Source organism: Kogia breviceps, chromosome 5 (assembly GCF_026419965.1).
Source record: "Kogia breviceps isolate mKogBre1 chromosome 5, mKogBre1 haplotype 1, whole genome shotgun sequence".
NCBI classification, from domain to species: Eukaryota; Metazoa; Chordata; class Mammalia; order Artiodactyla; family Physeteridae; genus Kogia; species Kogia breviceps.
This window is the reverse complement of record NC_081314.1, coordinates 46,722,882-46,730,142: the sequence shown is the minus strand read 5'-3', so window position 1 is coordinate 46,730,142 and position 7,261 is coordinate 46,722,882.

The window sequence follows — 7,261 nt, the reverse complement described above, 5'->3', positions numbered from 1 at the left end:
TCTTAATATTGTTAAGATGGCTTACTCCCCAAACTGACATATAGATTCAATCTGTAGAAAGGGATATAAAATCCCTATCAAAATTTTAGCTGCCTTTTTCACAGAAATTGACAATCTGCTTCTAAAATTCATATGAAAATGCAAGGGATCCAGAATAAGAGAACAAAACAGGAAAACCAATACTTCCCAATTTTAAAACCTTTTATAGTAAACCTACAGTAATCAAAACAGTATGATATTGCATAAGGCTATATATATTGATCAAAGGAATAGAATTGAGTGTCCAGTAATAATCCCTTACATTTATGTTGTCAGTTTGGGCTGCTATAACAAAAATATCATAAACTAGGTGGCCTATAAACAACAGAAATTTATTTCTCACTGTTCTGGAGGCTGACATCCAAGATCAGGGTATTACCATGGTTGAGTTCTTAACAGGGCCCTCTTCCAGATTGCAGACTGCTGACTTCTTACTGTGTTCTCACAGAATCTAGCTCTCTGGTCTCTTTTTATAAGGGCACTAATCCCATTCATGAGGGATTACCTCTTGCCCTAATCACCTCCCAAAGTCCCTAATTCAAAATACCATCACACTCGGGATTAGATTTCACAGTATGAATGTTGGGGGACACAAACATTCAGTCCATACAAATGGTCAGTTGATTTTGGCAAGGGTGCTAAGACAATTCAATGGGGAAAAGACAGTCTTTTCAACAAATGGTGCTGGGACAACTTGATATCCACATGCAAAAGAATGAATTTGGATACCTACCTCACACCAGTCACAAAAATTAATTCAAAATGGATCATACACCTAAATGTAAAATCTAAAATTCTAAAAATCCCAAAAGAAAACATAAGAGTAAATATTCATGACCTTGGGTTAGCAATGGTTTCTTACATACAACAATAAAAGAACAAGAGATCAAAGAAAAAAAGATAAATTAGACTTCATCAAATTATTTTAAAACTTTTATGCTTCAAAGAACAGCATTAAGAAAGTGAAAGTGCTTTGTGACCACCTAGAGGGATGGGATAGGGAGGGTGGGAGGGAGACGCAAGAGGGAGGGGATATGGGGATATATGTATACATATAGCTGATTCACTTTGTTATACAGCAGAAACTAACACAACATTGTACAGCAATTACACTCCAATAAAGATGTTAAAAAAATAAAATAAATAAAATAAAATAAGAAAAAAGAAAGTGAAAAGACAATCCACTGAATGGGAGAAAATGTTTTCAAATTATATATGGGCAAAGGACTCATATCCAACTCAACAATAAAAAGATACAATTAAATAACCAAATTTAAAAGATGGGCAAAAAATTGAGTATCCATTTGTTTAAAGATGTCATATAATCAATACATTTATGAAAAACTGCTTAGTATCATGATTCATTAAGGAAATGCAAATCAAAACCACAGCGAGATGCCACTTCACACACACCAGAATGGCTAAAATCACAAAGACAAACAATAACAAATGTTGGCCAGGATGTGAAAAAAATTAGAACCCTCATATATTACTGGTGGGAATGTAAAATTGTGCACCTACCTTAGAAAATAGTTTTGCAGAACTTCAAAAAGTTAAACAGAGTTATGACCTAGTCATTCCACTCCTAGATTTATACAAAAGAGAAATTAAAACATACATCCACCAAAAAATGTGCACAAAAACGTTCACAATACCCCAAAATAGAAACAACTCAAATGCCCATCAAATGATGAATGGATAAATAAAATGTGGTATAGTCACACAATAGAATATTATTCAGCAATAAAAATGAATGGATAACTGATATATGCTGTAATAGGGAAGAATCTTTTGTATTCTGTTACAAGTTAATCACTAAAGGGATGTTGCCTATAAGCTTAAATTATACATAATGGTCCATTGCTGGGAACCCTGCTCCCTCCATAATGATCATTAAGCTAAAATGCCTTTGTTTAGCTCACAGGAAACATCCTGACCAGGTCCAGCTGTGAATGACTGCAGGGAGGAAGAAATGAACACATCCCCTTTGGAGGCTGATGAGTACCAGGAAGTGTTTGACTTTACTCCCTCCCCTTTTAGTATAAAAGGAGCCTGAATTCTAACTCAGGCAATATGGTTCTTTGGGGCACGAGCCCACCATCTTCTTGGTTAGCTGGCTTTCCGAATAAAACCGTTATTCCTTGCCCTAGCAACTCATCTCTCAATTATTAGCCTGTCATGCCGCAAGCAGTATCAGCTTAGACTCAGTAACAATGCTACAACATAAGTGAACCTTAAAAATGTTATGCCAAATAAAAGTAACCATTCATAAAAGACCACATATTGTATGATTCCACTTATATGAAATGTCCAAAATAGGCAAACCTATAGAGACAGAAAGTTGAGTAGTAGTTGCCTTGGGCTGGAGGTGGGGGTGAGGAAATGGGACATGACTGCTAATAAATATGAAATTCTTCTTGGGGTTATGAAAATATTCTGGAATTAGGTAGTGATGATGGTTGCACAACTCTGTGGACACACTAAAAACCACTGAACTGCATCTTATAAATGAGTGAATTAAATGTATGTGAATTATATCTCAATAATGCTGTTTTAAAAAAAATAATAGGTAGAAGAAAATGAAAGCCATTTAAAAAATAAAAAGATGAAGTGGTCAATATAAACTTTTAGCGGCTAGTTATGGTGAGATTCTGTTTTAATTTACACAGGTAATGGCATGCTGTATCTGCCTGATATTTAAAAGTCTAGTCCTGCTGGGAAGAATTTCTTGGTTGATTAATACATGGTTTGTGAGATGCTTCACCAAATTCTCCTGATGCCTCGCATAAAGCTGTCATTCAAATTTCAAACACAGGTCATTAGATTAGATATTAGAGACTGGGACAGATGACCCAAAAAGGACCACGGCTTCATTTCCAGTTGCCATTGTGTTTCCATGAGCTTCTTTTCCTGTTGTTTACTCTTGACATCTGCATTTTCTTGTTGCCTTATTTTCACCCTGGATTTGTTCTTTTTATCCCTAATACAATCCTGGCCCCAAAATTTAATTTCACAGTAATTAAAAATAACTTCACAATGAACGCCAAATTCTCCACAGAAAAATGTCACAACATTACAGCAGCTATGAATTTGAGTCAGAGAAAGAGGTTTTGTTGAAGATGGGAGACAACTCACTCAATGGGGGCAGGCAATGATGGGGCCAGAGTCCTCCCTTTCTCATTACATAGCTATTCATTATAGCTGAAGAGTCTTACTCAAACTGATTAAGGATAAGAAAAGAAGTCAAATCAAAAGCCTTAAAAGAAGCAATAAATCCCTTAGCAAAGGAAGGGTGAAGTAAGTTTGTTCTGGGAAGAGATGCAGTCACATGTCAAAATCCAAAGCAAAATTGTTGGATCAATCAAAATTTTTGGCCACTGTGACAATCAATGTTATGTATCAACTTGGCTTTGCCATGGGATGCCCAGAAATTTGTTCAAACATTATTATGAGTGTGTCTATGAGTGAGGGTGTTTCAGGGTGAGATTAACCTTAGAATCTATAGACAGAGTAAAGCAGATTGCCGTCCCTATACTGGATTCTTTTGAAGGTTCATCCAATCAGTTGAAGACCCAATAGAACAAAAAGTCTGAGTAAGAGGTAAAACTCCTCCCACCTGACAGCTTGAGCTGCAGGTTGATCTTTTCCTGCCTTCAGACTTGAACTGAAATTCAACTCTTTTGGAGTCTCAAGGCTGTCAGCTTTTGGACTGGAATTTACACCATCAGCTCTCCTGGGTCTCCAGCTTGCCAACCTTAGATACGGGGACTCCTCAGCCTCCACAGTCATGAGTGAGCCAATTTCTTATAATAAATATCTCAATAGATATGTAGATAGATAGATAGGTAGATAGATAGATAGATAGATAGATAGATAGATAATTGGTTCTGTTTCTTGGAGAACCCCGGCTAATACAGCCACTTTAGACCAATCTGTATCTCAGATATTGAGAGTTCTCGTTATTATATTTAATCCATCAATCTTTCTCAAAAATAGGAAGTTTTCCTCTTTAAGCTAATTTCTACTTTCTAAACCTGCACATTCTTATTTTTTTTTTATCAACTACTCTTTTAGCAAAAGTCTTTTAAAAAGATGGGGGAAGTAAAGAGTTCTGTTCCTGAATATGTGATACTGAATTAAAGTATGTTTTATGTTGGTCTGAAACATTAGGGTAAACAATGGGTCTCTCTGAAAAAAAAAAAAAAAGCTCATAGACAATACAGTTGAGTGAGTCAGTTATTGACACAAAAAGGGAGGACGAGGAGAAGATAGGGAGGAAGAATCGTGGGGGAAGGGCGGGGTAAAGGGAAGGAGGGAGGGACTAATCATATTCCTGACAAACTAGTTTAAAACTATATACGTTATAAAAATAAAATATTTTAAAAGTGAAATCGTCATATTAAGCATTGTCTAAGGGCCAGACACTGAACTGATTTACATGAATTATAATCTCATTGAATTCTCCAGACAATAGTAGTGAACACTTGTGGGACATTTTCTCTTCTACATGCTTTTTGCATATTAACATAAATAATTCAACATGGTTATTATCCTTTGTGGCAGATGAGGAATCTGAAGCTTTAGAGAAATTTAAGCTAGCTTTCCCTCATTCATGAAAGTGGTCACGTTGGGATTTAAGTATGGGAGGTTTGGCTCCAACATCTGTTCTCTTAACCTGCACAATACAGCAGGTTAAGTGTCACCTAAAAAGTTACCACCTCTCTGATTCTTGGTTTACTGTCTATAAAAATAAAATAAAAGCTCCTACCTTGCAAACTTATAGCAAGAAAAAGAGATGATTATGGAAAACCTTGGTGGTTGTAGTTCAATAAATGATAGTCATTATCGTCATTCTTCTTTTGAAGTTTGGCAGAGAACTCAAAGACCCCAGCCATACAACTTCCCTACTTTGTTTGTTTGTTTCTAACCTAACCAGCCTAATTAATGAAGAAAATAAAATTCTATGTTGATAGAGGGAAACTGAAACAAAAGAATTGATAAGATAATGAAGGATATCTGGTGGATCTTTATAACAACACAACCAGGAGGGGAAAAAAATGTTTTCCATTTTATAGGAAAACAGAATTATCCACTTATTCTGAAAAAATAAATAAATAAATACAAAATTACTAAAGGTACTTAGCCAAAGGTATATAGCTAGTTGGTGACTCAGAGAAGACTAAAATGTGTAAGTTTCATTAACATATGACAATCTTTTCAAATATCTTTACAAATCTATTGAGTGTTATGAAGAGTTCTACTCTGGGAGAATAATAACATTTTATGCCACTGTCGACAGGAAAAAAAAACAAGAAACACACAACCTAAAATTTGCAAGTTATGTTTTATTCAGTGACTGTACTGAGGACTATAGCCTGGGTAGACAACGTCTCAGACAGCTCTGAAGAAATGTTCCAAAGAAGTAAGTGAGGAGCCAGGATATATAGGAGTTTTTGCTGGGAAAAAACAAGTAGTAGAACATCAAAAGTTACTGCTAATCAAAAAAAAAAAAAAAAAGACAAAAACCCCCCAGACTTCTCAAGTTAATGATTCTAGTGCTTTTCTATGTACAGGAAGATGCAGGAGTCTGGGCTCACTGAAATTATTTCTTTAATATGCATCTTAATTATCTAGAGCCAGTATCCTGTTTTTCTCCATCCTGAATTCCCCTCAGGACGCATCAGTGGGGCAGCTCCAGTGGCTGATGGAGGACAACATTGTTTACTGAAATGAAAGGCAACACTTTTTTTGTCACGCTATCATAAAAATAAGTAGTGCTAATCTAACAAGGTTTAAAAAAAAAATAAGGAAGAGTTAATCTGCATGTAGTGAAAGCAAACCAGAAAGAAGTAAATAAAATTTGCTTCAAATTTCTGTTCTTGCTTTTAAATACTCACATCTGTTACTGCTTTTCTTTCTTTCCCCCCTCCTGATAATAAGATCAATAGAAGAGAATAAGAGTCAATACATAAAGGGAGATATTGCTGATATAGTTAGTGGAAGCCTTATTCTTTTCTCATGATTCCTCTGATTTTCCATTGTCTTCTCTGTCTTGTCCAAATAGATGTAGATACACTTTGGACATTGTATGAAAAGGCAGTGTTTGAGGATGCTTTAGAATAAATTCTTCAGAAAATCTTTGTTAAACTGGTCTTACTGCTGCTTTGGGAATTTCTGTGTTGTTCTCTTGGGGTCTCTTTATTGCTAAGAACAGCTTTTAACTCAAGAATTGTGCCTATTGTGATACATCTCATATGTTTGTTAATGATTAATGGGACAATTAGTTCCTTAAATACTGCTTTTCCAATTTTTAGAATAAACTACTGACTCTCATTACTATTATGATCTTTATTCTAATATTAAAATTAAGAATGGTTAAATGTTAGGGTCTTTCCATTAAAGACTTCAGCCTAAGCATTGCCTCTCTGTTAAATTATAATCAGTGATTTGGAGCAATGACACTCATTCTGCTAGAACACAGCCACATAGGAACTCAAAAAATATATGAATTAGGAAAGAAGGAAGGAAGGAAAGAGGGAAAGAAGGAAGGGAGGAAGGGAGGGAGGGAGGGAGGGGGAAGGGAGGGAGGGGGAAGGGAGGGAGGAAGGGCAATCCTGATTTTGCCATTCACTTTATAAGAGAGGGGCTGAGTATTTTTAGTTTCAGGGGTGTCTCTCCAAAGCATTCCAAAGGTACTCAGTCATGATGTTTGGATTCCTAATTGCTAAAAAGTCATGGAGGAGGTAGCTGGGTCACTGAAAGGAAGGGAAGGAAGGTAGAGTCCTACTGACAAAATAGGAGAAATGTCAATGCACAGAAGAGAAGATCCTGAAAGATGGTGCTTAGAGAAGGAGGAATTGGGGGAGGGAGGGGAGGAGTAGGGAGTGGAGGCGATAGAGAACTATACAATTACTTTGTAAACAGTGGCTCTTAATTTTTCAGAAGAACCCCAAGAAGACAATATTATTTCCACTTCATAGATGAGAAAACTAAGGTATAGAAATAATAGACAAGTTGTCTCAGACTACAGTTTCTTAGTAGAAAAGATGTCAGTAGAACCAGACTTTGCCCCAAAGTACATACTCTTTCTACCATGACACCCTGGGCAGGTTTGGAGCTTGAGAAAACTCACATTTCAGGCTATTAATTTTGGTCCCCTGGAGGTAAAGACCATTTTCAGGCTGGTCATTTTCAGTGGATTCTCACATCATGTCCTTTCTCC